We start from the raw sequence: 24351 nt of genomic DNA on the forward strand, positions 1-24351 counted from the left end.
ACATAAATGTATTGTAGCCCGAGAGACCAGCTCTCAAGCTACATCCAGGATTCGAGGGGAAAGTTCACAGCATAGCAAAACTGAACTTATAGTTTTTCTGAGAGGTAAGGACACGTGCTGTCCAAGTCATGGTCTTTATTATTCTATCTAATTTTCTGTGATAGCTCTAATTCTGCCTCTACAGCTTCAATTCTAGGTTATAATTCCTATTAGCTTCTAAATCCTTCTAAGTTCTAATTCTTTTCTCCTTCTCCTGTTTTACACACACATATATATGTAAAATATATTTTTTTTTACATGACGCTTTTTGCAATAATAAAAAGTTACAAGTTACCTCTGAAGCCATAGCAGATTCCTTGAGTAAATGATAAGGGGCCGAGCCATTTACCATGGAAATGCAAAGTTTCAAGGTTCCTGGTGTAAGACTGTGCCCAGAGCTCAGGACACAGTGCCCAGTGAGACAAGCTGCAGGGAGATCTGCACAGAGTCAGGTCTTTATCAGCCAGACTTCACCACGTGAAGAATAGGCATAGTCTATTTGGGGAATATTATTTTCAGGTGTGTGACTTTTGTTTATGCTGCATTTCTTTAACTCTGTAAAGCTGTGATTCTTTGCCTGTCTAAACCACCTGATGGTCCTAAAAAAGAGCTGAACGGCCAACAGCGAGGCAGGAGCAAGGATGGGTGAGGCTGGCAGGCGGAGAGTGTGAATAGAAGGGAAAACAAGGAATGAAGAGGGGAGCAATGAGAGAACAAGGGGAGGAAGACGTCAGGTGCCAACCACCCAGCCACGGAGTAAGAAGGAAAGTAAGATACACGGCTAAGAAAGATAAAAACCACCACTGAGACAGTGGGGCCGATCTATTGGGAGCTCACCAAGGCCAGCTGGACTGCTACTGAAAAAACATGGGATAAAACCGGACTCTCTGAATGTGGCGGACAATGAGAGCTGACGAGAGGCCAAGGAGAATGGCACGGGAACTTTCATCTGGCGATGGATCGAGAGAGAGACAGAGACCCAATTTGGAGCAATGGTCTGAGCTCTTAAGGTCCAAATGAGGAGAAGGAGGGAGAACATGAGCAAGGAAATCAGGACCACGAGGCGTGCACCCACCCACTGTGCCAGTGGAACTGATCTATTGGGAGCTCTCCAAGGCCAGCTGGACTGGGATTGAATAAGCATGGGTTGAAACTGGACTCTCTGAACATGGCAGACAATGAAGGCTGATGAGAAGCCAAGGACAATGGCACTAGGTTTCGATCCTAATACATGAACTGGCTTTGTGGGAGCTTAACCTGTTTGGATGCTCACCTTCCTGGACCTAGATAGAAGTGGGAGGACCTTGGTCTTCCTGTAGGGCAGGGAATTTGGACTGCTCTTCAGTATTGAGAGGGAGGGGGAATGGACTGGGGGGAGGAGAAGAGGAGTGGGGATAGGGGGAGGAGAGCGGGGGGAGTGGGCAATATGTGGGAGGAGGGGGAGGGAAATGGGAAACGGGGAGCAGTTGGAAATTTTAATTAAAAAAGAATAAAAAAAAAAAGAAAGATAAAAACCCCAGAGGGAAAAGGTAGACAAGATAATATAAGTTAAGAAAAGCTGGCAAGAAACAAGCTAAGGCCAGACATTCATAACTAAGAATAAACCTCCATGTGTGATTTATTTGGGAGCTGGGTGGTGGGCCCCCCAAAATGTCAGAAGAGAAAAACATCATACAATAAGTTTCTTAGGTTGCTTTGTGTTAATGACCTTGGCTAGACACCTGTGACTTTGTCCCTGTGCATCTCTGAAAAGTTGTTAACCTATGATCCATTTGCAGAAACACTCAGTCTAGTTTGAACTTACTCTGAGGTGAAAATGAGCTAATTGTGTGGGGAGAAATTGTTGTTTTCTATGTTAGTTCGAGTTAAAGGAACAAAGCAGGCTTTTAAGTGTCTTACAGTCCTTGTGGGACAATAGAATATTATATGCTAGGATATGAGGTATATCCTAGTATTTTTTCTATAGATCAAAATTATATAGCTAAACAAGAAGTCATCTTCCTGACCATCCATGGATATATGTGCGCATAAGACCGAGATGCAATTATGAGATTACATATACATATTGCCTGAGATTACACACTACAGTGCAGGTATTGGAGAGACACCTTAGCTGCTTTTGCACATGTAAAATTACGGACAGGAGCAACAGTTTCCAGAGTCAGTGGTCCTGTTAGCCTTGCCTGAATGGGATTCTCCTCCATCAGAGAATCATTCCTCTCCTGGATTGACATCTGAACACTAGTTGTCACCTGCTGCATACTCCCACAGACTCCGACATAAATAATGTGAACAGAGCTCAGATCTGGAACTGGAAAGCACAGGAACTGATGTCTCCACATACAGAGGCCATCATAGGAACACTAACAAGATGGGAATTGTAGAACATGTAGAGACAGAGATGGCCCAGTGTATGAGGGTAAGGTGGGGTACCACTTCCATGAGACGGTAGCCATGCAGTGAGGATGCCAGGCTCAGCAAGCTGCAAAAACCAGCTTGTCTCCAACAGAAGTGTCTGAGAGATGTAAAGTGGCCCTGGTTCATGGGTCCTCCTGTCTGTGGAGGAGGAAGTGCATGCTGACTGAAGGAGACACAGTGTCAGCCATGTAGATCATGAGCAAGAGACTAACATAGCAGATAAGGCAAGCAACCATGCAACAGGATACAGACCAAGAAATGAGGAGGGAGATAATTATGTATCTAAAGAGTTTACTCAGGATACAAAATAATACCTGAAAATGGAAAACAGAAAATGAACAGCATGAGAAGAGCGAGCCAGACACACAGCCAGACAGGGGAAAAGATGAAGAGAATGCAAGAAAGACAAGGTTTTAAAGGAAAGTGCATCACAGCTAATTAAGATACGAATATTGTCTTGTTCTTGCAGGCTTCCAGGGATGGACCTGACTGGAGATATCAAGAGAAGAAAAGACACAGAGAAGAGGAAAAAATCCCACCCAGACTGGGTTCTCTGATGGAGAAGCCACAGTATCCTGGAAGTCAGCATGTTCATTACATAGAGTTGAACAGAGAGGCAGGTTGTTGCATACAGCTGGACAAGAAGGTATGACTATTACAGACAGATCAATAAGGAGGTGGAGTTGGTATACAACCGGATCAAGGACACAGGTGTAGCTAATCTCAATAGAAGCAGTCAGCACAAACATCTGAGCAGAGAAAGCTAAGACAGTGGACATGGTCTGCGCACGCACCAGCAACATCCACACGGAGACCAGCAGGGAAGCTTTTGCCATGCCTCTGAGATTTCAGGTGGGCATGAACTTTACCATCTTCTCGTGGGTTTTAGACTGTGAGGTCCTTGACATGGCTATGCCCACTGTCAACCACACACTTTCACTTGGGGTCTCCCCTGCTTCCACAGAATATTAATGCATAACCCTAGGAAGTAAAGCCTGCCCAGACATGTCAAAATGAGGCAGAAGAGTATCAGAGACAAGGATAGGATCCCTAAGCAACTAGAGAGAACACAGACAACACCAACAGAAGGATATCGGGATGACACCAGGATTCCCAATAATACCAATGGAAACCTGAGCACAGTGCAATAACGCCTTCAAAGAAAAGGAACTAGCTGTCAGCCTACAAGTGTAAACTGCAAAAATCCCCTTCAGAAACAAGAATGAAATAAAGTAATTAAAAAGTGCAAAACAAATTTGCTGGAAGACATATCCCAAATCTACAAAGAATCTTTAAAATTCAGCAGTAACACAATGGCCTAAGAAGTTAATACCTAAATAGACACCTCAGCAAAGAGAGACAAGGGTGGCAAATTAATATATGTAAAGGGCACCATAGCACAGCATCCGGACTGCAAATGACACAGACATGACACCACAACACAGTTTCAATGGCTAAAAGGGACATTCGCCCACAGCTGAAGGGAAGGCAAAGGTCATTAGAGGTCAGCCTGGTGACTCTTACAGACCTATACACTGTCTCACCCAAGGATCCAGCAACCGTGGACTAGGGAACTGCCTGGCTGGTGTAAGAATTCATATCCTCACCAGTCATGGGTAGTTGGAGAGTTTATAGTACCAGGTATGAATTCCCTCCCATTGTAAGGCCTTCTTTACTGAATTCAGTTTCAGTTCCTGAATTTGTGAGGCATGAACAAGACCAGCACAAGGACACTGCCCACTGACACGCCAGTGAGGACGGAGGACCACATGGTCCCACCTCTAGAGGACCAGCTACAGATGCTCAGGAGCTGCTGAAAGAGGGGAAAGGAGTTTCCTCCAGGGAAGAAGTCCCACATAGGTTGTCCAATCCCAAGTGGTCAGCCCAGGAGACATGCACATCCAAGCAACACCAAACAGATTTAATAGGTTATATAAACACATTTGTGTGTGTGTGTGTGTGTGTGTGTGTGTGTGTGTGTGTCAATAATAAAGAGCATGAACTGGGATGGGGAAGGGGCATGGGAGGAGCTGGCAAGAAGGAGGGGTGGCGGAGATGGGGTGCTCCTGTATAAAATCCAAAGAAATAAAATAATTTTTAAAAATAAAGGCCTTCTTAGGTAAAAGAATGCTGAATGACTTATGACCAGGACTCAACTACAACCATTGGGGGAAGAAGCAACAGAGAAGAAACAACTTTGCACTCAAAAAACAAAGACTGGATAGGAAGTAGGGCCAGACTACAAAGCCTCAAGACCAAACCCCAGAGACCCCTTCCTCCATCAAGGCTCCACCTCAGAAAGGTGCTGCAAGTCAGGAACTAAAAGTCCAAATGTGAGCCCATGAGGACCCTTCACATTCAAACCACAACACTCCCCGGGGAAACAATAGCAGCATGTTGTGAGGTCAATAGGATAAGAAGAAACAAGATGTAAAACAGCCGTACAGGACAAGGTAGAGGAGGGTCTAACTGTTAAAAGTCCCTTTGCATAATGCTGAAATAGTAAGTTAACCCTTCAACCTATCCGTTTTCAATCCTGGAGCAACCGCTAGTGGGGAGAGTCACTCGGGCTTCAAGTGTGTCTCCTCAGGACCCGCGGCCTCAGCGAGTCCACATGTTCCGATAATTAAAACCATCTTCCCTCCAGTTCGGGCAATTTCCTAAAGAGCCTTGGCAAGTTCACTGGCGAAGAAGCACACTTAGATCACCAGCTATTTCACTTTCATCATTAGGAAGCCTTGACTTTAAATCTGTGTAAACTTACCTGGCTATAACTTTATGATGAATTCCTTTATCCATCTGTAAACACATACGATAAATATGTTGCCCTTCATGCATCTCTGCCATATTTTCTGCAAACCCAACTAAACCTTTGGTCCAAAGTTAAAAAAAGAAAAAAAAAATAAAGGATCCAACTTGATCTGAGTGGGAAAGCGCTAAAGTCAGAATTATTCATGCTCACAGAGCACCGTAAATCTGTCTCCCTGGCCCACCTTCTGGAATGGTGAGCCCTGCATTATATATGGACCCTGGCAGGCAAGGGATATCACCAATAAATCATATTTTCTTTATAATCTTCAGGAAAATTTCCAGTTCTTGCTTTTCTAAAGTGAAATGCTCAATAAACTTCACTTTGAATCCACTTTCAAATACATTCAGGCCTCGCCTTGGCTGTTCCCCACTTTGCTCCCAAGACGGCAGCGTGAAGCCCCTGGGCTGAGCTTGGAGAGCTGACAGTCTGTAAAATGTTTGTCCTTGCTCCGTAAAGCACACACCTCTGAGGCACGAGACAGCAACAGTTATTTTAAACCCTTTCCTTCCTTCCCCTTTCAACTGTAATTGGATGGGAATTGGGGCTCCTGCCACTCCCTCCTCCACCACAGGATCCCAAGCCTTTTTTCCCCATGGAGAAAGCTGTCTCTTTCATGCCTCCTCCATCTCATCCCTGGACCTGAGACCACCTCCCATCCTGGCCTTAGAGCGTACAGATTTTTTTTTTTTACTATAACTTGGCAGAACTTGATTTGTTTTTGAGACAAATACCAGTGGACATGAAGACAACTGAGTTTATGCTAAAAACATCATTAAAAACCAAAATGCAAATGTGAGTATTTCAAGTATTTTCACAATAATAGACACAAAGAGAACAAAGTAATTTGTGTGGATGCTGTGGAGTTTGAGGCTCTAAGTAAATGTTCTTGTATTTAAGTTTTTTGTTTGGGGATATTTTTTGCCTTTTTATTTATTTATTTTACATACTGGTCAGTTTCCCTTCCCTCCTCTTCTCCCATCCCCTCCCTCATCCTCAATCCACCCCTCCTCTGTTTCTGTTCAGAAAGATGCAGGCCTACCACGGGTATCAACAAGGAATGGCATATCTAGTTGTGATTAAGACTGAGCAAGACAACACCGTATGGGTAATAGGTTCCCAAGAGTCACCAAAGCATCAGGGACAGTCCCTGCTATCGTTGTTAGGAGTCCCACGAGCAGACCAAGCTATACAACTGTCACATATGTGTAGAGGGCTTAGGTCAGTCCCACGCAGGCTCCCTGGTTGTTGGTTCAGACTCTGAGTTTCTATGAGCCAGATTAGTTGTTTCTTTTGGTTTTCCTGTGATGTCCTTGACCCCTCTGGCTCCTACAATGCTTACTCCCTCTCTTAAGCAGGATTCCCCATAAGCTTGGCCCAGTGTTTGGCTGTGAGTCTGTACCGCCCGCCTGTACTACGTGACACTACAGTACTACTCCTGTATTGTGGTGCCTGCACTACAGGACCATTTGCGAGCCTCGGGCAAGGGCTTGGAGATTTAAACACACAAAGACACACAGACAGACATGGGTCATCCTTGAAACAGGAATTTCCCAAGAATGCCCCCTTTATTGTGTCCAGGGGCAGCTTATATAGTGCTCTGGCCAACCTCCAGCTCTTAGGATCTTTCAGCTGCAAACCCATCAGCCTGCCATCAGGGGTCCCGTGCTCAGAGCAGCTGCAGGCTGTCTCAGAGCAGAGGAAAACAAGTTGTTTACAAGAAATTCAGGATCTGGGGGTTCACAGCTCCCAACAGGGTCTCTGCATCTGTTTCCATCAGTTACTGGATGAAGGCTCTCTGATGACAACTGGGGTGGTCACTGATCTCATCACAGGAGACGGCCAGTTCAGGCCATGTATCCATTATTGCTAGGAGTCTTAGCTAGGGCCATCCTTGGAGATTCATGGGAGTTTTCCTTACATCAGGTTTCTACCTGACCCTAAAATACACCCCCTTTCCAGTCATCTCTTTCTGTACTCTCCCCCTCCATCCACCCCCCAACCTGATCCCTCAAGTTCCCATCCCTACCCATCCCCAGTCCACCCAGGAAATCTCTTCTATTTCCCCTTCTCAGGAAGATCCACATCCCTTGGGCCCTTGTTACCCAGCCTCTCTGGGTCTATGCATTGTAGCATGGTTATCCTTTACTTTATAGCTAATACCCACTTATGAGTATGGACCATGTTTGCCTTTCTGGGTCTGGGTCACCTCACTCAGGAGGTTTTTGGGTTTTTTTGTTTGTTTGTTTTCTGGGTTTTTTTTTGTTGTTGTTGTTCCATCCATTTGCCTACAAATTTCATGAAGTCATTGTTTTTAACAGCTGAGTAGTACTCCATTGTGTAAATGTTCCACATTTTCATTATCCATTCTTCAGTTGAGAGGCACCTAGGCTGTTTCCAGGTTCTGGCTATTACAAATAATGCTGCTATGAACATAGTTGAGCAAATGTCCGCACATGGGATCTCTAGGGTCCCATATCCTCCTCTTCAACATTAGAAGCTATTGTCATTGCTCCTTACTACTCTCAAGAACTTTATATTAAGACCCAATTACCGAAGATACCCATAAACTTGATTCATAGGACATAAATAAAACAAGCTTTCTCCCTGCTGACTAGCTTTCCTAGTGCTGGAAGGTAATATGCATTCTACTAGAGGGGAAATTAAACATCTGTCCAAACTGTGATGTTGTAATCTACAATAACAACTGGCCTGACAAGATAGATATACTGGTACAATAGTGGCACAGATGTCATGGGCATAACCAACTACTTTCTTATTAGATTTAATGGATAAATTTGTACTGCTAACTGGGACAAAAACTCCATGACTCACTAGATCAAGGGCCCTAGGAGAGAAGATAATACTGCTATTCTGTTACAATGACAAATAAGAACTTAAGGGTCAGTTTATCTTTATGCCCCTACATCAGTGCATTTCTCAACCCTCATCAGAGAAGCTTCTTTTTCAGTAGATAGTGATTAATACTGGTCAACATGCAGAGAATAAAAGAATATGGGGTACTCATTGCTAAATGGAACATCTATATCATTCATATCCTCTCCCTCCAATGTTCAGGGATCAGAGAGAAAGAGGAAACAGAGATAACATAAGGGCCAGAAGCAGTGGGTGTCTGCCCAGAAACAGTATCTGCTGGACATGATGGCGTCAATATGCAAACATGAACTCACAGCAGCTGTGACTGCATGCTGAAGACCTACACAAGGTCAATCAAACCAAAATACGGGCAGACTGGAGAGGGACTCACAAAGTCCCAACCCATAGCTGAGAAACTATTGACAACTAATGACCGCTGCGAAGGGAAAGTAAGTTTTCTTCAGGGATGTGACCCCTGAAAGGTTCACTGTACACTACAGGCTGCACTAAGTGCACTCGGAGGATTCTAAAAAGAGAAAGAGAGCACATGCAGTTGGGAGAGAGTTGGGGAGGGATTTGGGAAAGCATCGGAGGGGAAAGAACAGTGATCGATTTGATTAAAATACATTGCTTACATGTATGAAATTCTCAATTAAACAAAAGGATATGGCTGGGGGAGGGTCACAGGTCTTAGGGAAATTGTACTACTGAGGCTATGCTGAATGAACATGTCAAAATGACTCAACATTTACATCTACATACTAGTGCTGCTCTCAGCCTGGGTCAGAGAAGCTTCTCTTTACAAAGGCTGACAGTTAAGGCAGAAACTCAAAGTGCTGAGAAAAAGTTACTGCCAAGCACTAAATGAGGCATTAATATCATCCCTCCAAACCCCAGGAAGCATCACAGAAGAGAGAGATCAGAACGGCTGTAAGAGCCAGAGGGTAGAGATACAATACACAGGAAGAGGGGAGAGTAGGTATGGATGTCTACACAGACCTACATCAAAACAAACAAGCCATCATGAGGACAGTAAGGCAACTGGCCTATTGGGAAGAAGAGAGTCAGCAGAGTAGGTGAGGGATAAGAGAGGGTAATGGAATGCAGATGAGCATAAGATATTTTACACAAGTGAAACCATCACACTCATTTTTTAAAGAAAAAACATCCTAAAATCATGTTTATTATTGTGAAGAGACACCATGACCAAAACAACTTACAGAAGAAAGAATTTGCTCTAAGTTTACAGTTTCAGAGGATGAGTTCATGACCATCACGGTAGGGAACATGGCAGCAAGCAGGCGGGCATGGTCAATAAAGCAGTAGCTGAGAGCTCATTTGTTGATCCACAAGCACGAGGCAGAGAGAGCTAACTGGGAAAAACATGGGCTTTTGAAACCTTAAAGCCTATGCCCAGCAACATGCCTCCTCCAACAAGGCCACACCTCCTAATCCTCCCCAAACAACTCCACCAACTGGGAAACAAGCGCCCAAATATGTAAGAGAGACTATATGGCTCATTCTCATTCAAATTATGGCAAACCACTACCAAAACAAAAAACCCAGGGTACATGAAGCCTGAAATCTGCTGCTAACAAGGGAGCTTCCCATCTTCTGCTAACATCTCTTGGTTAACAACTGCAGAGAGCTATTTGCAGAAGAGGAGCTGACAAAGGCCTTCCACCAGGCAGCATATCTCAGCTCCACGTCAGACACTGAGGGGCTCTCCATCAGGATGGGTAGAACTCTATAGGACAAAGGGAATGCCATGATGTTGAACCTGCTGCAAACGGATGATACTGGTTTGGGTCAGAGCTCAGAGAACCTCTCTAAGCTTTTTGTAATATCATCTGTACACTATAAACCAGCTCATGGAGAGCTAGTACGGTGGTGTGTGGTTCAGAGTCTTCACAGCAACTAAGTAACCACTTTAAAACTCTCTAGGGCTGGAGAACTATCTCAGCAGTTAAGAGTACTGGTTGCTCTTCTAGAGGACTGAGGATTGAGTCTCAGCACCTACTTGGCAGCTAACAATTGTCTCTGTTCTAATATCAGGGGATCTGATACCCTCTTCTTGTCTCCATGTGTATATGCATACATGCAGACAAAACACTCATACACAAAAAGTAAAAAATAAAATCTAATATATATAATATATGTAGATCTATATATATGTATATATCTAACATATACATATATTGTGTGTGTATATATATATAATACACATATACATAAACATTCTTACAGGCATTATTGGAATTGTCATTGGGCCCTTAAGCAATCCAGAGCACCTCCCAAACAATTACTGGTCAAGGAGGGTCATTTATCAATAGATAAACAAGAATTTTTTTTTAAAAGTTTTCAACTATGAAAGGCCCTATAAATGCATAATTATCATCATTTTAGAGCCAAGGACACAAGTATGGCTAGTCTAAATGCCTGGTACTTCTGCTGTGCACCTTTGTCCTCATTTTGACCAAGCCTGGCAGTGGGGGGGAGGGGGCATGCACAGCTACACCAGGTACAGGAATCTCATCTGGCTCACAAAGGAGCTTTGCCTATTACCAAAAAAAACACAGTTTTGTGTGGCTTTCAACACAGACCCAAGGTACCATGCACTCCCATCTACAGTAAGTGATCAGACCCAAGCACAGTTCTACCATTAGATAGTGTGATAGCTATTATTGGTTGGACCATAGCCTGTCAATCTAATAAATCACATGCGGGGGCGCGCGCGCGCGCGCGCACACACACACACACACGTGTATGGATATGGTTATGTACAATGTCACAGAGAAGGAGCACACAAGGGCACATCTTTTTCAAACAGTGTGGATCAGATAAACAAATGTTGGTGCTCCAAACCCATCTTTATTAACACATAGGTAGAAGGTCTCTACAGAGACATGAATGAAGTCTCAGTTTCTCATCAGCCTGGACCCCTCTTTCCAAGGCTACAAGGGGTCCCAACAATGTATTCATGTGGTCCAATATTTTTGTAAATTTTCCAAACATTGTTCATGCTTCTGGCATTAGGAAAGTGCTCGGCTCCCATTCCAAATCCCTGTCCATTCTGTGTCCCCTAACAGCAAAGGTATGGGATTCCCAGGAGCTGACTTGACAGGGACGCCAAGTGGGCAAGATATGTGGTTTCTATGCATTTTGCAGTTGCTTCTCTGTGTGTGTAAGTGCTGGGACTCCCTCTGGAAATGTCATTTCCAGGGATACTTCTTCAGCAATGGCACCCACTTCCCACCACAGGTGACAGACAGGCCACACTGTCCAGTGGGTCCTTCGGTGGAGCAGAGGCAAAGTGTCCAGGAGATGCTGGAAGCTGGTCTGGGGTGCCTTGCTAACTGCTGAAGTTTTCAGGTTTGAGCAGAAGATTTTGGTGCCCATCGGTACCCACTGAAACAAACTTTCATGTGTCAGAAAAACAAACAGGGTTGCACTTCTGAAAACATCACTTTTTTGCAGGAAATCGCACATGATAAAATTTGTCAAATTCCCTGGGTTTGTAGGACATAGACACAGAGAATAACTCCAAACGGATCAGTCTGCAGTGACTGTTTGATGATATGTGCACACCGTATCCGAGGCATCTTGTCCCCACAAAGGCTGACAGTTCCAGATAAAAAGCATGCAGAATTGCCACCAGCACCGCAAAGCAGCCTGGAAAAAGACTGCTGCGACAGACTCCTCCACAGACCCCACCGATGGCGCAGCGCTCAGATTCAAAGGGCAGCTGGATTGCAGACCTGCGGGGCTCTGTAGAAACAGCAGCACTTTCCTACGAGCGCTGGCATTGCTCTCGAGACAGCCTTTACTTCAGATGAATGGTCTGTATTTCCCTATAGCTACAAAATCACTACAAAATTCAAGACCAATGGAAACTAAGTATCACTGAAATTAAGAAAGGCAATTGAAGGAATAAAAATGGGCAGGCGCCACAAAATATCAAAAATTCTGTGAAATGATAGACCCCAAAAGCTGGTGGTTGAAAGGCAGACAGAACTGTTTCAGAAGAAATAGGGACAGCCAGGAGGACATATGATATGATTATGACAACAGAGGAGATGAGCAAGACAGGCTCTGAATATTCCCCCAACAGGAATCGGAGCTGTCCAAAGGAAAAATACAATTTTTATGGGAATGGCCATATTTTAATGACTGTATTGACTTAGTGTCCCCTGGCTGGTCACCATGAGGAACTCACAGAGATGCTATGAATACACACATTTCACTCCCAAATCAGGGCTCCAGCTTACAAATATGTCAAACAGAATACACAAACGATTTGTTTAAAATGCTTCAAAACAGATATTGTAAGACAAACAAATATTCTGTCCGAAAAATGAGCATGTTTTTATTATTTAAAACAATGTATGTTTAGCTTATCATACTAGATCCTGTGTATAGAGAGCAGGGACATGGCTCAGCAGATAAGACAGCCGACTGCCCACACATACAAGGACTGAAGTTCAGACCCTAGCACCCACACAAGTTGAGTGTGATCCCACACATGCCTCTAGTCCTAGCACTGAGGAGGTAAAAACAAAAGGACTACTGAGGTTTGCTTGCTGCTAGGCTAGCAGGAAAAAAAATGTCAGCTCCAGGTTCGGCAAGAAACCCTACCTCAAAGGAGTAAGCTAGTGCTCATATACACACATAGAGCCCGCACATGTGCATGCACACACATGCATACATGCACACACATATGTACACATATTCACACACATATGCACACGAACATATTAATACAAAAATCAAAAGAAGAATTGCAATGATGCTTGGTGGTTAAGTGCATTCACTGCTCTTCCAGAGAACCCAGGTTCATTTCCCAGCACCCACATGACAGCTTACAGCCATTCATAACCCTAATCCTAGGGGATCTGATGCTTTCTTCTGGCCTCTGCAGGCACTAAGCATGCACATGGTGCACATACATGCATGCAAGCAAAATCATCCATAAATGTAAATTATAAAATAAGTTTAATTTTTTCATTTCATGTGTATGAGTGTTCTGCCTGCATGTATGTCTGTGAACCACATACATGCAGTACCTGTGGAGGCCATAAGCAGGCATCAGATCCCCTGGAACTGAAGTTACAGAGGGCTGTGAGCCATCAAATGGGAGCTAGAAACCCAACCAAAGTTCTCTGGAAGAGTATCCAGTGTATAACTCCTGAGCCATCTCTCCAGCTCCAAAATACACTTTTAAAAATCATAGGACATAGCTGGGCGGTGGTGGCACACGCCTTTAATCCCAGCACTCGGGAGGCAGAGGCAGGCGGATCTCTGGGAGTTCGAGGCCAGCCTGGTCTACAAGAGCTAGTTCCGGGATAGGCACCAAAGCTACAGAGAAACCCTGTCTCAAAAAACCAAAAAAAAAAAAAAAAAATCATAGGACATCACATGATATTATGTTCACTTGGATTGCACATAAGTGAATTAAAATTTACCTTAACATTGGCTTGAATGACAAGAATGAGCAAAGAGCACTATTCCTTGGATAGTATGAAGAGCCTTTAGGTAGCAGGAGGTTTTTAGTTGTGAAATAGAAAGAGTTTACCTCTTAAAGGTCACAATGGGAAAGTGTTACTACATCTGGCATATGCAGGACTTGGATTCCATCCCCCCACCACAAAAATAATACTAGGTAATAATTCGACATTGTTTCAGGCAACAGAAATCTCAGGGATTCAGGCTAAATACTTGTTGGCTCAATTTGTACACAGTGCCTGGAAGATTATAAAGACAGAAAGACAAACGTGGGGGCTGGGGAGGTGGCCTAGCAGTTATGACCACATACTGCTCTTGGAGAAGTGATGGAGGAGTTAATTTCATTGGTTAAATAAAGAAACTGCCTTAGCCCTTTAATAGGACAGAAAATTAGGTAGGCGGAGTAGACAGAACAGGATGCTGGGAGAAAGAAGCCGAGTCAGTGAATCGCCATGATTCTCCCACTCCAGACAGATACAAGTTAAGATCTTTCCTGGTAAGCCAGCTCGTGGTGCTATGCAAAATATTAAAAATGGGTTAAATCAATATGTAAGAGGTAGCCAATGGGAGGCTGGAGCTAATGGGCCAGACGGTGATTAAAAGAATACAATTCCGGTGTAATTATTTTGGGTAAAGCTAGCCGTGCGAGCGGAACACAGCCTGCTGCTCTTATTACAACAGAGAAGACCCGGTTCAGTTCCCAGCACCTACATCAGAGACCTCACAATCATCTGTGACTCCAGATCCAGGGGATCTGATGCCCTCTTCTGGTCTCCATAGGCACTGCACTCAGTTGTACAAACCCACAAATGGGCAGACTTCTATATTTTGAATTTTTTTTTCAGACAAATGTGATTTTATACAAGTCAGCTCATGGAGGTTAACTAAAATAAGTAAAAACTGTACACAATTAAGTGAGAAATCAAGTGAGTAAATGAACTCAAAAGCAGATAATTCTACTGCTGCCAACTCTCCACTAGCAAATTGCTTCACAGACGATGTCTGCTGCCCTGAGGTAGGAAGTCGATTTGCTACACAGAGAACAAAGCTTTCGTTTTCATCAAAGTTCATCTGAAGTTAAAGCACACAGGACAACAACCCAAATGTGACCTGGTGCTGTTCCAAGGAGGAACTTCCAGATAGCCATGGCTGCCTTGCACCTTCTCCATGGCTCGTGACACAGCATAAAACATTAGCAAGTCCTTAACACATGTCATGATGCTGCTTAGCCAATCATGGGGATGGAGAGTTCCCTTCTTGATCCCCAATGCTGTCAACTAGTCAGGATTGCGAGAGTTACAGACTGCTCTTGGCTCTCTGTTTACATTAGATATATAATTGGATTTCTTTTTAAGAGTCTAAGGACAGCAAGACAATTCCCACCATAAAGTGCGAGATAATGGAAAGTCTTCACATTGCACTCTTTCTGACCCTGAGCCATCATTGTCGCTGTATGCTTTTAGTGTGCCTTCGCCCCCATGAGTTATTCCATGCCTGTTTCTGCTTTCCTCATTCTTTATCCACCCCGACCCCTTGTCAAAAATCTACTTTTTGTCTCTTATCAATTTGCCTATTTGGGCATTTCCTATAAACAGTATCGTACATCATACATCAAACATTTATCACAGTTTGAAAAGTATTTAAACTGTGTGTGTGTGTGTGTGTGTGTGTGTGTGTGTGTGTGTGTGTGTGTTCAGGAGTGGGTATGTGCACACAGATGAAATTACCCACAGAGGTCAGAAGAAGGTTTTGGATCCTCTGGGGCTGGATTTACAAGCATGAGTCACCTGCCCTGAATGCTGGGAACTGAACCTGGCTCCCTAGAAGCGCAGTGAGTGCTCTGAACGCCTGAGACATCTCTCCAGCCTGGCAACATGTGGTCTGCAGCACCAGCTTTACCTTTTGAAAAAACTTGGTGAATCTGGTTTCTGCTGCAGTTTCAAATCATAGAAAGTGTGTATGTGTGTGTGTGTGTGTGTGTGTGTATACATGCGCACACACAGTGCCCTCAGAAGTCAGAAGAGGGCATTGGATCTGCCGGAGCTGGAGCTACAGGTGGTTGTAAATTGCCCAGTGTGGTTGCTAGGAACTGAATTCAGGTCCTGTCCAGGAGCAGTTCATACTCTCATCTACTGAGCCATCTCTCAAACCCTGATATTTAAAAATTTTTAAAGCCAAAAAGGTTAAATGTTTTAAACCTCTTAATTTGAATTAAATTTTAATTGCAACCTAATTTCAGGCTAGTGCCTATTTTTGATTTCAGATTCCTGCATTAGATAGACAAGAAATACTTCCATGTACTCATTCAGTAAAACATAGACAGCGGTTGGACTGTTAAATGAAAGTGACTTAAATGAACAATAAAGCTAACAGAAATTATTTTAACACCACAGGGCAAACCATAAGATAATTTCCAGAGCTAAAAACAGTAATTACAGAGATAAATGAGCAGGTCCTTAGATTATTTGGTAATTTAATTAATGAAAAGTGTGTGTCATATGACAACATGGGAAAGATACTAAGCTTGGTCGAATTCCCATAAAACACTCACTCAAAGGCAAAATGAAGTTCCTGCCACTGTTATGGAGACACAGATAACCTTGTGGGGAATAAGTGTCCTTGATGTAGTGAGAGTTGTACTTCAACTGGAAAAGAACACCAAGATGACCTGGAGACCTTCTGTTGAAGAAGAAGGAAGCAATGGAAATTCCACTCAGTGTCAGGGGAATCCTAAAACCGTGCATGACATCACATATAAGAGTTGCAAAATTGAACGTTTTTTAAAGCAGGGGCCAGAGCAGGGGGCAACACAGGGGTCAGTGAAGTAGGATATTTGCTTTGTAAGTGTGAAGATCTGGGTTCAGATTCCAACTCTGTCAAAAGCCAGGCACGGCCACATGTGTGCCTGTACCCAAGCACTGTAGGGGACAAAGACAGGAGGCTTGATGGACACTTGCTGGTGACTAGCCTCACTCTGGGGTCAATGAGAGGACCCTGTCTCAAGAAACATGACAGAGGATCGAAGACCCTAACTCCTCCTCTGCCCTGCACCCGCATACAAAGAGGAGCACACACCTGCACACCCCTCTTCCAGTCTGCTCTCTGCTTGGTGCTTTGTGGCTGAAGATGTGATCTCTCAACTCCTGCCCTAGCTTCCTGCCGCCATGCCTCTCCTGCCATCATGGAATTCGATGCTGGATCTAAAATAAACTCTTCCCTCTATAAGCTGATTTTAGGCTTGGTGGTTTTTTTTTTTTTTTTTTAATCATAGCATTGGTGGGGGAATGGTAACTTCCTACTGTCAAATGAAATCAGATCTGAGAGGTATAGCAAAGACAGATCTAAGATGAATGTTAGTGGCTATGAGTGCCTGCATTTAAAAAATCAGAAAGACCTCAACACGATCTAACAGTGCACACTAGAAGGGCTGGGGAAAATAAAAGCAAGCCAAACCCCACAATAGTAGAATGAAAGAAAAAAGAACAGAGCTAAAAGGTAAAGAAGTAAAATACAAAAGAATATGAAAGATCAATAAAAACAAATGATTCTTTGAACAAATAAACAAGATCAGTAAACCCTTAGGACTAGCAAATAAAAAGACAATTCAAATTAACAAAATTTTAGATGAGAGGGTAATATTAGAATAATATTAATATTAAAATATTATATTAAAATAATAAATAGCACTGAAATTCAGAGGATCATTAGGGGATATTTTGTAAGACTATATTTCAATAAATTGAAAAACTTAGAAATGGATATATTTCTAGACTCATGACCAAAGCTGAACCAAGATTGCATTTTTAAAAAAAGCCTAACATATCTGTAATAAACAATGAGACTGAAGCAGAAATAAAGTCTCCCAACAATTTTTTGAAGCCCAGCATTAGAAGAATTCAGTGTTGAATTTTATCAGATCTTTATTTAAAAAAGAATTCTAATGTTCCTCAAATTATTTTGTAAAATAGAAATAGAAGAGATGCTACCAAACTCTCTTTGTGGATCCGGTACTACCATAATACCAAAACCCAATAGGGTCACAACAAAAAAGAAAACTATAAACCAATTCCCCTGATGGACATGGATATTAAAAATCCATCATAGGTCCCAGGGCTGGGGTGGCATGTGCCTTTAATTCCAGCACTTGGGAGGCAGAGGCAGGCAGATCTCCATGAGTTCGGGGCCAACCTGATCTACAGCAAGTTCTAGAACAGCCAGGGCTGTTACACAGAGAAACCCTGTTTCAAAAGAAATAAAAAATCCAGCCGGGTGGTGGTGGCACATGCCTTTAATCACAGAACTCAGGAAGCAGAGGCAGGCGCCATCTCTGTGAGTTCTAGGCCAGCCTGGTCTACAAAGCTAATTCCAGGACAGGCTCCAAAGCTACAGAGAAACCCAGTCTCAAAAAACAACAAAACAACAACAAAAAAAAATCCATCATAGGTTCATATACTGTGATAAGGTTATTTTTACACTAGGAATGCAAGGACGGCTTGCACATGCAAATCAATGAATGCTACATACCACACAAACAGAACCAAAGACAAAAATCACATGATCGTATTCACAGTGTTTATAAAGCCTTTGACAAAATCAGCATCCCTCCAGGACAAGAGCATTGGAGCAACCAGGAAAAAAAGATCACTCTCAATGTAATAAAGGCCGTATGCAACAAGCTAACCCAGCACTACCTGAATGGTGAACATTGAAATCATAGCCCGTCAATCAGGACTAGGACAAGAGTGTCCAGTCTCATCTCTTAGTCAACACAATGCATGAAATCTTAGGTAGAGCAGTGAGGCAGGAGAAAACAATAAAAGGAATGAAAATGAGGATGGAGAAATGGAGCCATTCCTCTCTGCAGCTGCTGTTACACCATCTAAGACCTGACACGCTTCAATCCAATAAACACTTTCAGTAAAGAAACAGGGTATAAAACAGACACATAAAAATCAGTAGAAAAAAAATGAGGAAAATTATCCTGTTCACAATAATCTCAAAGAGCCAGGCAGGGGTGGTGCATATCTTTAATCCCGTACTCCAGAGACAAAGTCAGGTGGATCTGAGTTCAAGGCCAGCCTGATGTACAGAGTGAGTTCCAAGAAGGCCAGAGCTACACAGAGGAAAAACCCTGTCTCAAACAAAAAAAATAAATAAATAAATAAAATAAAATTGAAACTACAATAACCTCAAAGGAAAAACAATACCAAGACATAAACTTAATTACAGATTCTAAAGACCTCCACAGTGAAAGCCACACAGCATTGAGGAAACTGTGAAAGACCCTAGAAGTTGGAAAGACTTCCCATATTCACAGATAAACAAACATAAATGCTACTGTGGAAACAGCCGTGCTACCTATGAAAAGTGAGCTAAAAACTCAGTGAAGGCCTTCAAATTTCCAGTGACAGTATCCACAAAAAGTCAAAACAATCCTAAACTTCATATGAAAACACAAAAGACCCCAAAGCGCCAGGGAAATCCTGTGCAGGAAAGAGAAAATTCTGAAGTGTTGTGTGGCCGTTTCCCCTGTATGTGACAATCTCTCCTGGAGGAAGGAGGGCAACTCGCAAAGCTAAGATGCCTACAGGATTCACAAGGACCTTTTCTGAGGTTGCAGAAGCAACAGCTGCCAGGAGAAACAAGGCTCCTCAGTGGTGTATCCACCTACAAGCGACACAGACCCAGCATGTGGTGCCTATGTGTGAGTGGGGCTCCTTTGTGATGCAGCTGCCTGAGTCACCCATCTTCTTGTGGGCAACTGACCTCACCCAGTCCCCTGTAAGTGACCCCCGTGATCTCAGTGGCTCACTAATCTGGACTTAGATGGTGTTGTAGGAGCTGCGGGCTGTGTTCCTGCCGCCCAGCTCCCGGCTGCCTGGCTAGCTTATGCCCCAAAATAACAACACACAAACTGTATTGTTTTAAACACTGCCTGGCCCATTTCTATTAATTAACTCTTACCAGGAAGATTCTAGCCTACGTCCATCCTGGGTTGGAGCTTCATCGCATCTGCCCCAGAGAGGAGCAACATTGCATCTGAGCTCACTTCCTCTTCCTCCCAGCATTCTGTTCACTCCACCCACCCATGTTCTAACCTATGAGGGCCAAGCAGTTTATTAATTAACCAATGACCTTCCTCCATCAAGATGGAAAGATTTCTTTGGTCTTTCGTTGCCCTCTGTTCACATAACAGCAGAATTATAATTTACTCAAACTGCACTATAGGATTAAACAACATACAGTGACAACACACACACACACAAAGGCTATAATGTCCTTACTTAATGCATAAACTAACCAGAATAAAATAGAATTGTAATCATGAAAGCTCCATAGCACTGCCATAAAAACAAACCAGCTGACTATCATGGCTTGAGTCTGAAATGTCCCCCCACAGGATCGTGTTTTGGGCATTTGCCCCCATTTTGGTGGCAGTTTGAGAAGTTGTAGAACCTTTAAGAGATGAGGCCTGGCCCAGTACACGCCTTTAATCCCAGCACTCAGGAGGCAGAGGCAGGAGGATCTCTGTGAGTTTGAGGCCAGCCTGGTCTACAGCATGAGTTCCAGGACAGCCAGGGCTATTTCAAGACAGAGAAACCCTGTCCCGAAAAACCAAGAGAGGGGGGAAGGGGAGGGGAAAGAGAGAGGAGAGAGAGAGGAGAGAGAGAGAGAGAGAGAGAGAGAGAGAGAGAGAGAGAAGAGAGAAGAGAGAAGAGAGAAGAGAGAAGAGAGAAGAGAGAAGAGAGAAGAGAGAAGAGAGAAGAGGAGAGGAGAGGAGAGGAGAGGAGAGAAGAGAAGGGAAGGGAAGGGAGGGGAGGGGAGAAGAAGAGAAGAAGAGAAGAGGAAAGAAGAGAAAAGAGAAGAGAAAAGAGAAGAGAAAAGAGAAAAGAGAGAAGAGAGAAGAAGAGAAGAGAAGAGAAGAGAAGAGAAGAGAAGAGAGAAGAAGAGAAGAGAGAAGAAGAGAAGAGAGAAGAAGAGAGAAGAGAGAAGAGAAGAGAAGAGAAGAGAAGAGAGAAGAAGAGAAGAGAAGAGAAAAGAGAAGAGAAGAGAGAAGAGAGAAGAAGAGAAGAAGAGAAGAAGAGAAAAGAGAAGAGAAGAGAAGAGAAGAGGAGAGGAGAGGAGAAGAGAGGAGAAGAGAGGAGAAGAGAGGAGAAGAGAGGAGAAGAGAGGAGAAGAGAGGAGAAGAGAGGAGAAGAGAGGAGAAGAGAGGAGAAGAGAAGAAGAGAAGAGAAGAGAAGAAGAAAAGAGAAGAGAAAAGAGAAGAGAAAAGAGAAGAAGAGAAGAGAAGAGAAGAGAAGAGAGAAGAGAAGAGAGAAGAGAAGAGAGAAGAGAAGAGAGAAGAGAAGAGAGAAGAGAAGAGAAGAGAAAAGAGAAGAGAGAAGAGAAGAGAAAAGAGAAGAGGAGAAGAGAAGAGAAAAGAGAAGAGAAGAGAAAAGAGAAGAGAAGAGAAGAGAAGAGAAGAGAAGAGAAGAGAAGAGAAGAGAAGAGAAGAGAAGAGAAGAAGAGAAGAGGCCTGGCTGACAGAAGGTCACTTATGGAAAGGCCCTTGATGGTTATGGCCCAGCCCCTGGTTTGTGACGTCACTGTTTGCTTCCTGGTCCACTGTGATGTGAAGAGCCTCCAAATAGGCTTCTGCCACTGGGAATACCATACCACACCTTCCCACCACGATGGATGGTACTCTGAAAACATGAACCAAGATAAATTGTTTCTCCCTAGGATACCCAGCCCCTACAACTGCAAGCAGGAAAGCATCTAGTATGCAGGACATATAGGATATGAGATCCAGAAATAGCCCCACATAGTTATATCTACTTTCTTGGCAAAGGTGCCAAAAATATACATGAAATATAAAAGAGCTTCTTCAACAGGAAGAGCTCAGGAAAATGGATATCCATGTGCAGATGAACAAAATCCCTATCTCTTACCTGTCCAAAAGAATCAACTCAAAATGAAAGACCTTCATAAAAGACCCAAAACCATGAAACCACTAGAAAAAAAAGAGGGGGGAAACATTTCCAAATCTAGGCATAGGGAGGGATTTCTGGATAAGACACGGGAAATCTCAAAGGTTCACAAAATGGGTGGCATGAGTTAAAGGATTCTGCACAGCAGAAGAAACAGCAGAGGGGAGAAGGAGAATGCAGAAGGGGAGGGGAGCAGAGAGACAGCCTGCAGGAGGGGAGCAGAGAGACAGCCTGCAGGAGGGGAGCAGAGAGACAGCCTGCAGGAGGGGAGCAGAGAGACAGCCTGCAGGAGGGGAGGACGCAGGCAGCCTGCAGGAGGGGAGGGTAATAGGCAGCCTGCAGAAATGGAGGACATATTCACCAGCAATTTATCTTATAGGAACTTAATATGTAAAATAAATAAGAAATTAAACACTAAAAGGATATAAACCCAATCAATAATCAGACAAACAAACTGAATAAATACTTTTCAAATGAAGTGCAAATGCCTAATTAATAACACAAAAAGGATTTCTACATCCTCAGCCATCAGGAAAATAAAATTCAAAACTGCTTTGAGATTCCATCTCCCTCCGTCAGAATGGCTGTCATAGCAGACTGCAGTGACTGAAGGACGGCAGAGCACAGAGAGCCTCTTGATTCTGTTCAGACGAGGTGAGCTAATCCAGCCACTGTGGAAACCAGGATGAGGGCTCCTCAAAACTTAAAAATGGAATTCTCGATGACCCAGCTCATCTACTCCTGGTTGGACACAGAGCAACTCCAGGACAGTGGCTCTCAACCCGTGGGTCAAGACCCCTCTGAGGGTCAAACAAGCCTTTCACAGGGTCGCATATCAGATACTTACATTATGATTCGTGACAATAGAAAAATCACAGTTATGAAGCAGCAAGGAAAATAATTTTAAGGTTCAAGGTCACCACAACTTGAAGGGACTATATTAAAGGGTGGCAGCATCAGGAAGGCTGAGAACCACTGGTCTGGAGAGACAGCACCTCTGCATCTGCTGAGAACCACTGGTCTGGGAGACGGCACCTCTGCATCTGCGGCTGCCCTCCTCACATCAGCTAAGCTACAGAGTCAGCCTGGGTGTCCGTCAAGGGATAAAATGGTAGAGAACACACGGTGTGCATACAAAGTGGAGCTTTAATCGGCTACCAGGAGGGATGAAGGTCTCCATTCGTGGGGAAATGTAACTGGAGATTATTGTGCTAAATAAACAAGACGCAGAAAGACAAATACGTTTTCTCTTACATGTGGACGAAGGAGGAGCTACGGGGGTGCAGAAGGGGAAATAGAGGAGGAGGTAAGAAAGTCTAACAAAGGGAGACACTAGCAACTTAGATGCAGTGTGGGACTGTCACAATGGATGTCACAGCCCCCCAGGATGATATGCACTGAAAAAATCAAAGACTAAACTACTTATTAACTTCCACATCCAGCTTCATCATATTTTATATTCTTTTCCTTAAAGAATGTTTCCCTCTCCAAGCTCGGATTAGTTGAGATTTTTAGCTTAGCTACCTTAAAAATGATTTTAGAATTTTTATTAAATATTTATAAATTCAGGGAGAGCTGGCCTTTTTGAGGAGAGATTGTTCTAGAAGCAACCATGGTTTTTCTTTTGTCCATATCTTCTTTCGAGATTGCCAATATCTATCAAAGTTGCTCTCATATTCATCTTGCCCATTTTCCCTAAGATTTCTCTCTAATTCTCTGTCTGGGGCAAGGGAGGAGGGAACGATCCTTTCTGACCTTTGCTTTCAGGAGATTACACGAAAGTTACTTTTTATTTATTAGTAATTTTACTGTTTCTTCACCATTGTGCCGTGTTGGTATCACAAGCATCTGCAGCACAGATATCTGATAAAGCTGCTGCCGGCATACGTGCACTGTAAACTGGCCTCCAGGACACTGCCAATACACCAGCAGGTAGGGCTGATCCCCTTCACCTACAGCTAACACTGCCATGTTACTTCTTGTATGTGTAAACACGTGTCCATGTGTGGAGGCTGAGAGAACGCAGTGTATTCTGCTGTCTTCTCCGCCTCATCCTTGTGAGACAGAGCCTCTTACTAAATCTGGGCCTTGTTATTTTAGGCTAGGCTGCCTGGGTGGGGGTAGAGGGGGCGATCTACAACAATTCTCCTGTCTCTGAGCCTTCCACCATCCTCAAAGCTGGAGGTAAAAGCTCATGACCACATGCATTTTATATGGACACTGAACCCAGTGCACAGCAAACATGTGACCCATTGAGTTCTACGGGCGATTGTGTGTAAAAACTACACATTTGGTTTTTCTGGAAAACAGTAACTATTGAACTAGACTACATTGTCTAGACTTGTTATTTCATTATGCATCATGCTACTGATGTATACCAAGTTGTAAATAAACAGCTGTGGTTGTTTTCCATTGTGTGAAAGACAATCTGACCTGTGATTTTCCCAACTTATAGTATGGCAAATATCATATACTCTCACTGGAAACCATATCTTAGATTTTACATCTTGATATTTTAGGTTAAACATATGCTACATGATATACCCACTGTGCAGGGCAACAGAGACACACAGCTGTCAGCCAACCTTTAGTTACAAGGGAATCATCCCAAACTCCATTCGATGTCATGCTACTAAGCCCTGTGGTCAACAGGTTAGGAGCAAGAAACACTGAATGACCTGGGCTGCTACCAAGCCAAGGAGTGTCCATCACACATTCCGTCATGTGAGTATCCCA

The 24351-nt window shown here is 43.5% G+C and overlaps 1 protein-coding gene across 1 annotated transcript in view; it reads right to left on the reverse strand.

The window, feature by feature from the left end:
* Positions 1-24351, reverse strand: part of Fank1 (fibronectin type III and ankyrin repeat domains 1) — a 106004-nt gene that overhangs the window by 42461 nt on the left and 39192 nt on the right. The gene's annotated exons all lie outside the window — the stretch shown is intronic.

This window comes from Chionomys nivalis, chromosome 8 (assembly GCF_950005125.1).
Source record: "Chionomys nivalis chromosome 8, mChiNiv1.1, whole genome shotgun sequence".
In the NCBI taxonomy this organism is placed as follows: domain Eukaryota; kingdom Metazoa; phylum Chordata; class Mammalia; order Rodentia; family Cricetidae; genus Chionomys; species Chionomys nivalis.